The 15,018-nt window shown below is 42.8% G+C and overlaps 1 protein-coding gene across 1 annotated transcript in view; it reads right to left on the bottom strand.

Annotated features, from left to right (window-relative positions):
* Positions 1 to 15,018, bottom strand: part of GRIN2A (glutamate ionotropic receptor NMDA type subunit 2A) — a 1,843,544-nt gene that overhangs the window by 957,045 nt on the left and 871,481 nt on the right. The gene's annotated exons all lie outside the window — the stretch shown is intronic.

The raw sequence follows: 15,018 nt of genomic DNA, 5'->3' as shown, positions 1-15,018 counted from the left end.
GCTGACACTTGTAACTTGAAACCTGAGACAAACATTTTTGAAAGACAGTTAACAGAGGTTTCTAAAGTCTGGTTAGGTTCATTTTACATTTTGGCATTGAATTTGCTTTTTCAAGTCTTAAAGGAAAAATCAAGCTTGGTTAACAGGAAACAGGTCAGCAGGAAACCTTTATATAGTTTGCAAAGTTTTGGCAGCATAAGGAGGCAGAGTGAGAAAGCAGTTTCATGATTCCCAACTTTAGGTACAGTAAGTGTCCACTGACACCAAAAATGTTTGAGTATTAAAGGGTCAGTAAAGGAATTTTTTTTTTAGCTAAATAGCTTCCTTTACCTTACTGCAGTACTGGTTTCATGTCCTCATTGTTCGTTTTTGCTTTGAAGTGGCTGTAATTCTGCTGTGATCTCCACACTTCCTGGTTGCCTGTTTCCTTATAACCATCGTACTGGGATATTTTCACGGTGGTCTAAGCTGTCATTACTGTGTGTCTAAAACTCCTCAGAACCAATCAGATTCATTTTAAAAACAAAACACTGCCCTGGATTTGTTGTTTTTGTTCTGTGAGTCTTCCCGACTCACCTCTCACCCGGAACTTCATAAAACCTTTAAAACCAAACGTGAAACTAGAGGCACATTATATGATAGATTAAATTCAATTTTTAATCATTTTTAAAAGGAATCAGTTAACTTTTATGTCTCTATACCCTGTAAACAGTCATTTCAGCAAAAAAAAAAAAATTCCTTTAGTGACCCTTTAAAGGAGTTGTAAAGGAAAGAGTTTTTTCACCTTAATGCAATCTATGCATTAAGGTGAAAAAACATCTGCTGCTTCCCCCCCCCCCCTTTGACCCCCAGTTATACTTACCTGACCCCTCGAAATTCCCGCGCGGTCCCGATATCGTCTTTGCCGCTCAGCCTGGCTGCTGATTGGCTAGAGCGGATGGATTGAGAGCAGCGCAGCCATTGGCTGGCGCTGCTGTCAATCACATCCAGTGACGCGGCACACCGAGGGGCGGGGTCGAGTGATACAGTGAGCAGCTATGGCTGTTCCCTGTATCACGGGAGCACGCCCGCAATTAGTGACCACCATGCGAGCTCTCGCATGACTGTGGTTACTAATTGCGGGGAGGACCAGAGACAGCTGTAGAGGGACCCCAGAAGACATGGATCGGGGGCACTCTGTGCAAAACGAACTGCACAGTGGAGGTAAGTATAACATGTTTGTTATTTAAAAAAAATGTTTTCCTTTAGTGACCCTTTAATGCTACTCCCCCAACCAGCACAAAGGCAGCCCCTTACTAAACATCAATGTTTCCCCACCTCCCGATGACACAATACTGTTTTTCTATTTTCCTTAATGAACAACAATGCTATTGTTCCCTAATGACTAATGGTGATTACTGTCATCAGGGTAATCTACCTCCCACTGACCAGTAATGTCAGGGCATTTGTTCCTCCTATAGACACCTGGTAATTTTTTTCATCTTATGCCGCGTACACACGACCGTTTTTAATGTCATGGAAAAAAACAACGTTAATCTCGAAGTGATTCTTGTCAAGCCTGCTTTGCATACACACGATCCTAAAAAAAAAGCAAAGCGCGGTGAAGTACAACACGTACGACGGCACTATAAAGGGGAAGTTCCATTCGGATGGCGCCACCCTTTCGGCTGCTTTTGCTGATTTTGAGTTACCACGTATTAGTAAAAGTTTGGTGAGAGACGATTTGCGCTTTTCAGTCTTCGTGCTTTTCAGTCTGTCACAGCATGACGAATGTGCAGCTACAAATACTGCAGCTGCTGACTTTTAAAATGAGGACACTTACCTGTCCAGCGCGCCCGCGATGTAGGCACCCGAGGCCGACCTGTCCCTCGGTCCTCAGATGCCCCCATCTTTACTTTCTGGTTCCCTACTGCGCATGCACGACTCGCGCTGCACAATGCCACTGGTCCCTGTCTTCAGGGACCCGTGTGTCTCCCAGAAGACAGCGGGGGGGGGGCACCGGACGTGGCGTAGACTGCGGCAGATAATGCGGGGTCTATGCCTGAGAGTGGGTGCAAATACCTGTCTTAGACAGGTATCTGCTCCCCCCTGAAAGGTGCCAAATGTGACACCGGAGGGGGGGAGAAATAGCGGAGGTTCTATTTTTGTGTGGACCTCCGCTTTAATGGAAAAATAACATATACCATTTGTTTTGTTTTGTTTAGTTATTGAGAAGCCTTGCTATCTGTAACTGTGCACCTTGTTTTCTTTCAAATATTCGGTACTAAAAACTTGTATTGTACTGTATTATCAATAAAATGTATGAAACAAGAAAAAAAAATAAGAAAAAAAGTCACATATTGAATGAACATGGTACAAAAAATTACACACATATATACTGTAAATACTCTTCTTCCACCAATAAAAAAGACAAAGGTTGTATTTTTTAATAGTGGAAGAAGGGTATCTATATACAGTATGTGTGTAATTTGTTATACTATTTTTCTCTTGTAACCTCCAAAGGAGCCCTAGGGTTTCTTGAAACCCGGGTTAACCACGTGCACACTGGGCACTTATATCGCCTCCTGACCAGGCCAATTTTCAGGTTTCAGCACTCACTTTGAATGACAATTTCTCAGGCATGCAACACTTTGCCCATATTCATTTTTTGTCCTTTTTTTCCTACAAATATAACTTTCTTTTAGTGGTATTTAATCATTGCTTTTTTTAGTAATTTAGTATTTTTTTTAGTAATTTTTCTTTAGAAATGTTGACCACAATTTATACTGTTACTTATCATTGGTAGAAATAACCCAAATCAGTGTATATTATTTGGTCTTTGTGAAGGTTGTAGAGCAGGGATATTCAATTAGCGGACCTCCAGCTGTTGCAGAACTACAAGTCCCTTGAGGCATAGACTCTGACAGCCACAAGCATGACACCCAGAGGCAGAGGCATGATGGGACTTGTAGTTTTGCAACAGCTGGACGTCCGCTAATTGCATATCCCTGTTATAGAGTCTTCAAGCTATGGTGTCAATCATTAAAAATTGATTAAGAGGCATGGTGAATTTTTTTGTAACTTTTCCCACAATTATTTTCAAAATGAAGAGGGTTTTTTTTACAAAATTGTCATATTAACAGGTTATTCCTCTCACATGGCATATGAATTCTTGCAACTACAACCCAAAATACATTCTGCTACTCCTCCTGAGTATGGTGATACCACATGTGTGAGGCTTTTTCACAGCCTGGCCACGTAGAGAGGCCCAAAATGCAGGGAGCACCATTAAGGCCCTATACACACGATAGAATCCATCCGCTGAAAAATCCCAGCGAATGGGTTTTAGCGGATAGATCCTATGGTGTGTACACTCCAGCGGATCTTTTTCCGCGGATATGGATTCCAGCAGATAAATATTTGCTGACATGCTAAACAAATCTATCCGCTAGAATCCATCCCAACGGATGGATCCGCTGGTCTGTATAGACTCACCGGATCCATCCGTCCGAAGGAATCGTAATGATTCGACGCATGCGTGGAATTCCTTATATGACAGCGTCGCCGCGTCATAATCGCGGCGACACGTCCTCGCCAGAGGATTTCGGCGCGGATTTCAATGCGATGGTGAGTACACTCCATCGCATGGAAATCCGCTGAATTCCTTTGAGAGGATTTATCCGCGGAAACGGTCCGCTGGACCGTATTCGCGGATAAATCCTCTCGTGTGTATGGGGCCTTAGTGTTCTAGGAACATAATTCACACATTTAAAGGCCCTGGAGCACCAGGACAATGGAAGCGCCCACAAAATGACCCCATTTTGGAAAGCAAATAGCCCAACGTATATTCTATGAAGCATAATGAGTCTTTTAAACATGTCAAGTTTTTGGAAAATGTGGAGAGAAAATGAAAATGCATTTTTTACACAACTTTACGGGAACTGACGAGGATCCACTGATAGGGTGGCACTGCTAAGCACTCACCGATGTACACTATTGGGCACTGATGAGCACTAATAGGACACTGTAGTAGCACTTATGAGAACTTTAGTGGCACTTATGAGCACTCCCTGATGACAACGCAGAGCACTGATAGCACTGTAGGTCATTCATGAGCACTGATACACACTCACTTATGGCACTGATAAGCACTCACTTATAGGCACTGTAGGGCACTGATAAGCACTTACTGATGGGCACTGTAGGACACTGATGGGACTGATGAGCACTGTAGTGGCAATATAGGGCACTGATGAGCTCTTTAGTGACACTGGTAGCACTGTAGGTCACTGATGAGCACTGGTAAGCACTCACTCATGACACTGATGTGCACTGTAGAGCACTAATAAGCACTCACTGATGGGCACTTATGTGCACTGATAAGCACTCACTGTGTAGGGCACTAATGAGCACTAATGAGCACTGCAGGGCACTAATGAGCACTGTAGGGCACTAACGGCACACTTTTTTTTGGCACTGACGGGCACATAGGTATGGACTCCAGAGACAGAGATATAATTTTTCCCCTGTACAAATCATTAGTAAGACCTCATCTGGAATATGCAGTTCAGTTTTGGGCACCAGTTCTCAAAAAGGATATCGGAGAACTGGAGAAAGTGCAGAGAAGAGCAACCAAACTGATAAGAGGCATGGAGGAGCTCAGCTATGAGGAAAGATTAGAAGAACTAAATCTATTCACTCTTGAGAAGAGGAGAATTAGGGGGAATATGATCAACATGTACAAATATATAAGAGGTCCATACAGTGTACTTGGTGTTGAGTTATTCACTTTACGGTCAACACTGAGGACAAGGGGGCACTCTTTACGTCTAGAGGAAAAGAGATTTCACCTCCAAATACGGAAAGGTTTTTTCACAGTAAGAGCTGTGAAAATGTGGAACAGACTCCCTCCAGAGGTGGTTCTGGCCAGCTCAGTAGATTGCTTTAAGAAAGGCCTGGATTCTTTCCTAAATGTACATAAAATAACTGAGTACTAAGATTTGTAGGTAAAAGTTGATCCAGGGTAAATCCGATTGCCTCTTGGGGGATCAGGAGGGAATTTTTTCCCCTGCTGTAGCAAATTGGATCATGCTCTGCTGGGGTTTTTTGCCTTCCTCTGGATCAACTGTGGGTATAGAGTTGGGTGTATGGGATTGTATTGTGTTTTTTATTTTGTTTGTTTATTTTTTTGTGGTTGAACTGGATGGACTTGTGTCTTTTTTCAACCTGACTAACTATGTAACTATGTAACTATGTAACATATGAGGATCCATTAATAGGGTGGCACTGATAAACATTTACTGATGTGCATTATTTGGTACTGATGAGCACTAATAGGGCACTGTAGTGGCACTGATGAACACTGTAGTGGCACTGTAGAGGCACTTATGAGCACTGTAGTGGCATTGATAATCACTTTAGTGGCACTGATGAGCACTTTAGTGGCATTGATGAGCACTCACTGGTGGCACTGTAGGGCACTGATAGTCACTGATGAGCACTTATAAGCAACAATGATAGCACTGATGTGCACTGTAGGGCACTGATGGCACTAATAAACACTCCCTTGTGGGCTTTGTAGGGCACTGATGAGCACTGCAGTGGCAATGAAGGACACAGATGAGCACCGTAGTGGTAACGTATGGCACTGATGAGCACTGTAGTGGCACTGATAGCACTGTAAGTTGCTGATGAGCACTCACGTGTGGCACTGAAGGGCACTGATAAGCACTGTAGTGGCAACACAGGGCACTGATGAGCACTGTAGTGGCACTAATAAGTAGGGATGAGCCCGATGTTTGCCAGTGTTCATGGCAAATTTGAAAGCCGCGGAACACCGTGGCATCAGAGGGGGGTCACCCGTCTACATCACCGAGTGGCCCTGCCCTCAGCTAAATAACAGCTGTCACAGCGGGAGAAGCGTCACTCGGCGGCAGCCTCCCATGGGGGTGGAACCGTTGCGGCTTTTTTTCCGGATGTTGGCATGAGATGGATTTACATTGTTGTTTTTTTTTTTAATAAAGGATTTGCCCCAAGCTGTCTCTTGTCTTTTTTACAATCTTTTACACTTTTTTTTGTGAAATGGTAGGGGTACAATGTACCCGTTATCAATTCACATGGAGGGCCGGGATCTGGGGATTTGATAAGCCCCCCACCCGCAGATCCCCACAACCACTGGGCAAGGGTTCTGGGGATGAGGCCCTTGTCCCCATAAACATGGGGACAAGGTGCCTTGGGGTCAAACCCCAAAACATCCATCCCATGTTGAGGGCATGTGGCCTGGTAGGGTTCGTGCTTGGATAAGGGTCTGGTATGGATTTTGGGGGGACCCCTACGCCATTGAAATTTATTTTGGCACAGGGTTCCCCTTAATATCCATACCAGACCTGAAGGTCCTGGTATGGAATTTGGGGGGACCCCCCATGCATTTTTTTATTTTGGTTCGGGGTTCCCCTTAATATTCATACCAGACCCAAAGGGCCTGGTAATGGACTGGGGGGGGGAACACATGCCGTTTTTTTCAATGAGTTTTATCTGTATTGCCGAGACCAGACAATTCATAACAACCACGATTTTAGATTTAAATGACTTATTTTCCTTTAGAAATGTAATTTTACTGCGGGATTGTTCTAAACACGGGAAAATGCGCCAATTTACAGGTATACTATAGTCATTTCTGTCCGGGGAGGTTTCTATAAATATATTAGCAGGGTGCAGACTCTGGTATAAAGCACCTCTGAGGCCTCGTACACACGGCCGAGGAACTCGACGTGCCAAACACGTCGAGTTCCTCGGCGAGTTCAGCCCTGAAGCCGCCGAGGAGCTCGGCGGGCCGAGAGCTCCCATAGAACAACGAGAAAATAGAGAACATGTTCTCTATTTTCTCGACGAGTTCCTCGGCGGCTCCATCGGGCCGAAAGTGTACACACGACAGAGTTTCTCGGCAGAATCAGGCTCTGACCGAGTTTCTCGCCAAATTCTGCCGAGAAACTCTGTCGTGTGTACGAGGCCTCAGAGTCTCTGCTCTATGTAGAAAGGGGGTGTGTGCCTTTCCTCCAATCAGCAATTTTAGCTATCTTGGCTATATGCCCAGACATCACACTCTGTGTTAAACTTGAAGAGAACATTTCTTAACTACTTCCCGACTGCCGCACGCCTATGTATGTAGACAGAATGGCACGGGCAGGCAGATTGGCGTACAGGTACGTCCATTTGAATCTGCCGCCCAGCGGGCGTGCGCTGCCGGCCAGCAGGTGCGCGAACCCGCCGCGTATCCTCTCAAATTCAGCCGAGGATCCCGGGAACTCGATGTTCACAGGAGTCCCACAAATGCGGTCGGCAAGAGCAGAACGGGGGAATGCCTTTGTAAACAAGGCATTCCCCTATTCTGCCTAGTGACACTGTCACTGATGACCGTTCCCGTGATCGAGAATGGTCATCAGTGACGTGTCACATGTAACTACGCCCCCTAACAGTAAAAATCACTTCCTATGGAACACTTAACCACTTCACTGTCAGTGTAATTTTTACAGTAATCCGTGCATTTTTATAGCACGTGTAGCGCCTGGTTACTTTTCATAACCGGTGCTATTGAAATTTAGACGGGGGTTAGAGAGTTAAGTGACTCTGACCATGGTTAATTGGTTCAAATTTGGGTCTCTGTTTTGGCTGGGCTGTGGGCTCATTCTGTTGTTGCTGGGGTGTTGTACCACCCCGGGGCGACAGGTGGCGCTAGTGAAGTCCAGGTTTGGGTGCCTCTTGCCAGCAGCCAATCAGGGGGGAGTTTCTCTCACTGGGCATGCTGGGAGAGGGTACTTAGGGAACAGACGCCATTTTTAGGGGGTCTTCTTCCTGTGTGGCACCCACCTTTAGGGTGGCCACACCACAGCGCTCGGTGTTATGGCCTACCTGGCCAGAGCGGACGTGCTAAGCGGTGTTCCTGGTTTTGGGCCTAAGTTGGTCCGGAACATTCGAGCAGGACGGGGACTCAGTAGTCGACTGGGTTCCCACTTTTAAAGATCCCAAGCAAGTGTAGCTGTTCGGTGGGGAGTCCATCTGAGGGGTGCCAATGAGAGGCTGGCGGCCCAATAGGATTCTGACGAACCATCGGGGATCGAGGTGACCGGACACTGAGGCCGCATACACACCATCGGTCCAAACCGATGAAAACGGACCGAAGTTCAGTTTCATCGATCCAAACCATCCGTGTGTACGCCCCATCGGTCTTTTGTCCTTTGGACAAAAATTAGAGAACTTGCTTTAAAATCGAACGGATGGACAGCTGACCGATAGGTCCAAACCGAGGGTTAGTACACAAAAGCATCGGTTCAAAACCCGCGCATGCTCAGAATCAAGTCAACGCATGCTTGGAAGCATTGAACTTCGTTTTTTTCAGCACATCGTGTGTTTTACATCACCGCGTTCTGACCCGATCGTTTTTTGAACTGATGGTGTGGACGCACATCAGACCATCAGTCTGTTTCAGCAGTGAACCGATGAAAACGGTCCGTCGGACCATTCTCATCGGATGGATCGACTGTGTGTACGCAGCCTGAAGGATCTACTCCTCTTTCAGTCGATACCTGTGGTGACGTTAACCACTTAACGCCCGCCGCACGACTATTTACGTCCGCAAAATGGCACGGACAGGCAGAAGGGCGTATATATACGTCCTTGCCTTCTAGCGGGTGGGGGGTCCGATCGAGACCCCCCCCCGCTGCGTGCGGATTCCCTCGGGGAGCGATCCGGGACGACGACGCGGCTATTCGTTTATAGCCGCTCCGTCGCGATCGCTCCCCGGAGCTGAAGAACGGGGAGAGCCGTATGTAAACACAATCACAATCAATGACGTCAGACCTACAGCCACACACCCCTACTGTTGTAAACACACACTAGGTGAAGCCTAACACGTTCAGCGCCCCCTGTGGTTAACTCCCAAACTGCAGCTGTCATTTTCACAATAAAGAATGCAATTTAAATGATAGAGTAAACTGGAGGTTTATGATAGAGGTATTAAAAGGAATAGGTCTTGGGGAGCGGATGATGGGATGGATATTGGCATTATATGCTAACCCTAGAGCCAGGGTTAAGGTAAACGGGAGTCTTTCGGACAACTTTGATATACGGAATGGCACTAGACAGGGGTGCCCCCTCTCACCATTGTTATTCGCAACAGTGCTAGAATCCTTTCTATGTAAGGTAAGGGAAAATAAGAGAATAACTGGGGTCGACATTGGTTCAGAAGTACACAAGGTCTCTGCATATGCAGATGACCTGCTGTTTTACCTTTCCAAACCTCATGAGTCCATACCTGCACTGATGATGGAAGTACAGAAATATGGAGAACTGTCTAATTTAAAAATAAATTTTGAGAATTTTGAGAAAATTTTGAGAAATCTATGGTACTGCCAAGCCATGTACCGGTTGTAATGGCCACATCTCTGAAGAATAACCTCCCGTTCATTTGGGAAGAAGAATCATTACACTATTTAGGAATTCATATTACGGCAAATACAAAACTTTTGTATGAGCGTAATTATGGATCATTAATAGTAGAGATATTGAAAGACCTCCAGAGATGGAAAGGCCACTCCCTGACATGGTTTGGGAGGGTTAACGTAATAAAAATGAATATTATACCTAGAATATTATATCTCTTAAATACTGTACCAATGTCGATCCCACAAGTTTTCTTTAAACAAATACGTAAAGCATTTATATCTTTCATATGGAAAGATGGGAAATCCAGAATAGCTTATGATATACTGCGCAGAAATAAACAGGAAGGGGGAATTGGACTACCAGATACATATATGTACTACAAAGCAATGTCTCTGGTACGTATATTAAATTGGTGCCATGACTCCTCAAATAAAATATGGGTCCAAGCTGAAAAAACTATGGCTGGAAGAGACTTAAAGGGAGCACCATGGATTCCGATTAAAGGGAGGGGGCTCTCTAAATGGACATCTCCGCTGACCCGGAATACCCTAGCGATATGGGACAGATTAAATAAAGACGGGAAATATGCACCACCCACATCCCCATTGGCTCCACTAGAGGGATACCCATGGTTCCCACCAGGAGAAGAGAATGGGGCAATGGGTCCATGGGGATCTAACGGGAATACAATGTGCTCAAGATATGCACCCCAAGGAACCCTAATACCCCTAGCAGAATTAACAGCAGCACAAGGGAATATGAGAATGGCTGAATGGAGATATTACCAAATGACAAATTTTTTTATGAAATTAAAACCAAAAGTAAGGACAGTAGTGTCTCTTACGACATTTGAGAATATGTGCGTGAAAATGTTGAAGCCTAGCCATTTGTTATCGCAAATGTATAGGCTGGTTCTTAGTGAACAAAAAAACATGATTCCTTATTTTATTAGGGAATGGGAAAAAGAGCTAAATCATACATTTACATCAGCACAAATTAAAAAAACTTATAGAATCAACATACACAACATCTATAAACTCTAAAACCCAAGAAATGTCATATAAATTTATGGTCAGATGGTACCAGACGCCAGCTCAATTAGCCCAAATATACCCCACAGCAGATGGAAACTGCTGGAGGGGATGCAAAGAAAAGGGAACATTCCTCCATATTTGGTGGTCCTGTAGAAAGATCAGACCATTTTGGGAAGAAATAGCACCATGGGTTAAGAAGATGACCAACCAATCTATAGAACTATCACCCATACACTTTTTATTTCATGGAACGCCAGGATCTATGAATAGTTATAAGAAAAGCGTGATACCGCACTTATTAAACGCAGCTAAAATGTTAATACCCAGGTACTGGAAACAGAACAGATGCCCCTCCCTTATGGAATGGAAAAACGAAGTTAATTCAATAATGGAGGCAGAGTACATAAGATCAGAGATAAACAGGCAAGATTTAACAACATATGGGCAGACTGGGAACACCACTCCCTACAGATGTAATAGGAGTAATGAGGGGAGTTTGTCTCCTTACCTCTCGTATTCTTTTCTGGAGCCACATATACTCACTCCTCTCTCTAAAAACATATTGGATGGTTATTGGAGAAGACAAACTACAATATTGGATGAATGTTATGTAATTTTCCTTTTTTTTTCTTCTCTTTTTTGGTATTATTTATTTATTATTTTTTCCTTGTTCTCATCTACTCGCACTCGTCATTTCTACCCAAGGGAGAGGGTAGGAAATGGACATTAAGGGGGAGGGGTAAAGAAAGGGGGGAGGGAAAGAAAAATAATGGGGTTTTCCTACCTTTTTTTTTTTTTTTTTGGTGGATGTAAAAAATTCACAAAGGGAAATATATAAGGAACACCTCAAACACTAGAGAAATAAGACAACACACACAAAATAAACACAAAAACATAGATATCACCAATAAAATAAATATGTAGACACGTAATTTTTTTTATATATATATATATATATATATATATATATATATATATATATATATATATATATATATATATATATATATATATATATATATATATATAAATAAACATACACTAGGAAAAAGGAAACACATACACGATAAAACACAAAATAAATATGGAAAACACGATAAGCACATAAAAATATAAAAGAAGGAACACCCTAACAGGGAATAATTTTTATGGGGGGGGGGGGGCGAGAGGAGAAGCAAGGGATATTGATTTGTTTGTCTTTTTTTTTTTTTTCTCCCTTGTACTTGTCTTGTTTGTATCTATAAATGTGATGTACACTGTCTTCGACGGAAGTCGAATGTATATGTAAGTGATGTGAAGAAATATACGGAAAATAAAAATAAAGAATTATTTAAAAAAAAAAAAAAAAAAATTGTTTGCTGTGAAAATGACAATGGTCCCAAAAATGTGTCAAAATTGTCCGAAGTGTCCGCCATAATGTCGCAGTCACGAAAAAAAATCGCTGATCGCCGCCATTAGTAGTAAAAAAATAATAATTAATAAAAATGCAATAAAAATATCCCCTATTTTGTAAACGCTATATATTTTGCGCAAACCAATCGATAAACGCTTATTGCGATTTTTTTTACCAAAAATAGGTAGAAGAATACGTATCGGCCTAAACTGAGGAAAAAAATGTTTTTATATATATTTTTGGGGGATATTTATTACAGCAAAAAGTAAAAAATATTGATTTTTTTTCAAAAGTGTCGCTCTATTTTTGTTTATAGCGCAAAAAATAAAAACCGCAGAGGTGATCAAATACCACCAAAAGAAAGCTCTATTTGTGGGGAAAAAAGGACGCCAATTTTGTTTGGGAGCCACGTCACACGAGCGCGCAATTGTCTGTTAAAGCGACGCAGTGCCGAATTGTAAAAACGCCTTTGGGCATTTAGCAGCATATTGGCTTAAGTGGTTAAAAGGAGGATTCAGGTGTAACTCTACCTAAGAGGGTTATCCTCACATTTGCAATTCAAAAGGGCCTGTGGCAGAGTTTTCCTTTCTGATACTCATTCACCAGGTCTGTGGCAGAGACCATTGAAACAATTCCATTTCTCCAGGTCTGTGGCAGAGACTTTGTCTTAAAGCGGAGTTCCGGCCACAATTTCACTTTTTAAATATAAATACCCCTGTAATACACAAGCTTAATGTATTCTAGTAAAGTTAGTCTGTAAACTAAGGTCCGTTTTGTTAGGTTGTTACAGCATTTAGACACTTTATAAAATAGAAATTGACTGGGGCCATCTTAAGTGTGTGCATCATGAAGCCAGACTGTATGACTTCCTGGATTTCAGCCTTGCAAATCTCACACATGCTCAGTGCTGCACAAGCAGTGTCATATCAGGTTTCAGCACCTGTGCTGTCCAAGTCACATGATTCTTTGAGACTGGGGAATGCACAGACTCCTGGAAAGTTACACCCACTACATTCCCAGGAGTCTGTGCGGTGTAGGTTAGGAAGCATTAAGCACCTAGGTGCAGGAAGTGGGAAGATTAACTATTCTGCCTAGCAACAACACTTTGAAGGCATCTAAAAAAAAAAAAAAAAATTCGTAAAGGACTAATGACATTTTTTTAAAACTACTGATGTAATGTTAAATTTATGGGTGGAACTCCACTTTTAAGAGATTTGAGCGGTGTCCCGGCTGCTAGGTCAGTGAGAGAGGCCTATCCCCGCACGCTAAGCCCACTCAATCAGGAGTGGTAAGGAAAGTGTTAAAGTGTTACGCATTGGGAACGGGACTGTTCCAGATACTACGCCTGAATCTGCTGTTCTCCTCCTCATCTCTATCCCTTTCATCACCTGTTAATTGTTTTTACCGGACTGGGTAATAAAGAGCACATAAAAAGACATTTATTCGTGGACATTCCTTTACTGCTGCTGCTTGCATCATTCACCCCTAGACGTACGGAAAGAGCTATGAGGTAAATCTGCCATCCCATCTATTCTCAGTGGCTCCTTTGGGGGTGAGCGCTACACACTGCTCACTGTAAAAATGACAATGGTCCCAAAATGGTATCAAAAGTGTCCGCCATAATTTCGCAGTCACAATAAAAATTGCTGATCGCCGCCATAACTAGTAAAAGTAAAAGTAAAATTATTAATAAAAATGCCATAAAACAGTTCCCTATTTTGTAGAAGCTATAACTTTTGTGCAAACCAATCAATAAACGCTTATTATATATGTAGAAGAATACGTATCGGTCTAAACTGTGGAAAAACATTTATATTTATATATATATATATATATATATATATATATATATATATATATATATATATATATATATATATATATATATTTGTAATGTTTGGGGGACCAGCTTGATCGCAGGACACAGGCTTTTTAAATCAAAATTGAGGTTTATTAAACTTAAATGGCTTAGCAGCAGCAAAAACAAAAGAAATAACAGTCTCACCGACTTGTACAGCTCAGAACTGCTATCGCAGTTAAACAGTCCTTGCAGGTAAGTCCTTCAGTAGCAGGCTTTCAGGCAACACACTGCCAAGTCCTTTCACAGCTTTTCATAGCTTCCACAGCTTTTCTTGTCCACCATTCACCATGCATAGACTCTCCTACACTCCTTCACTATCACCTGCACTTCCTGTCTGCTTTAAACTACTTCCTTAGACAGGTGCATTAACCCTTTCCATTCCCTTAAAGGCTCCACAGTCCAAACAGAGGGGAAATATAACGTCCTTCCAGGACCCAGCCACGGCGTCCTGTACAATATATATTGGGGATATTTATTATAGCAAAAAGTAAAAAATATAGGGCTAGATTCAGAAAGAATTTACGTCGGCGTATCATTTGATACGCCGCGTAAATTCAAATCTGCGCCGGCGTATCTTCTTTCTGTATTCAGAAAGCAAGATAGGCTGAAATTAGGCTAAGATCCGACTGGCGTAAGTCTCTTATGCCATCATATCTTAGTCACATATTTACGCTGGCTGCTAGGTGGCGCTTCCGTCGATTTACGCAAGGAATATGCTAATTAGGTAGATATGCCGATTCAGAAACGTACGTCCGCCCGGCGCATTTTTTTACGTTGTTTACGTTAGGCTTTTTCCGGCGTAAAGTTACCCCTGCTATATAAGGCATATCCTATGTTAAGTATGGACGCTGTTCCCGTGTAAAATTTTGAAAATGTTACGTCGTTTGCGTAAGTCGTTCGCGAATAGGGCTGTACGTAAGTTACGTTCACGTCTAAAGCATTGACGATTTGCGGCGCAATTTCGAGCATGCGCACTGGGATTCTTTCACGAACAGGGCATGCGCCGTTCGTAAAAAACGTCAAATACATGGGGTCACACTAAATTTAAATAAAACACGCCCACATCATCCACATTTGAATTAGGCGGGCTTACACCGGACCACATATGCTTAGGGCGCAATTTCTTTATGAATACAGAACTTGCGCCCTAAGTTACGGCGGCGTAACGTATCTGAGATACGTATCTGAGATACGTTACGCCTGCATAAAATTACGCTGGGCTATCTGAATCTAGCCCATATTTTTTTTTTTAATTGTCACACTGTTTATAGAGCAAAAAGAAATCGCAGAGGTGATCAAATACCACCAAA

The sequence above is a fragment of the Rana temporaria genome, chromosome 6, assembly GCF_905171775.1.
Source record: "Rana temporaria chromosome 6, aRanTem1.1, whole genome shotgun sequence".
NCBI classification, from domain to species: Eukaryota; Metazoa; Chordata; class Amphibia; order Anura; family Ranidae; genus Rana; species Rana temporaria.
Note: the sequence above shows the minus strand (reverse complement) of the source record. Positions and strands in the feature narration are given on the sequence as shown.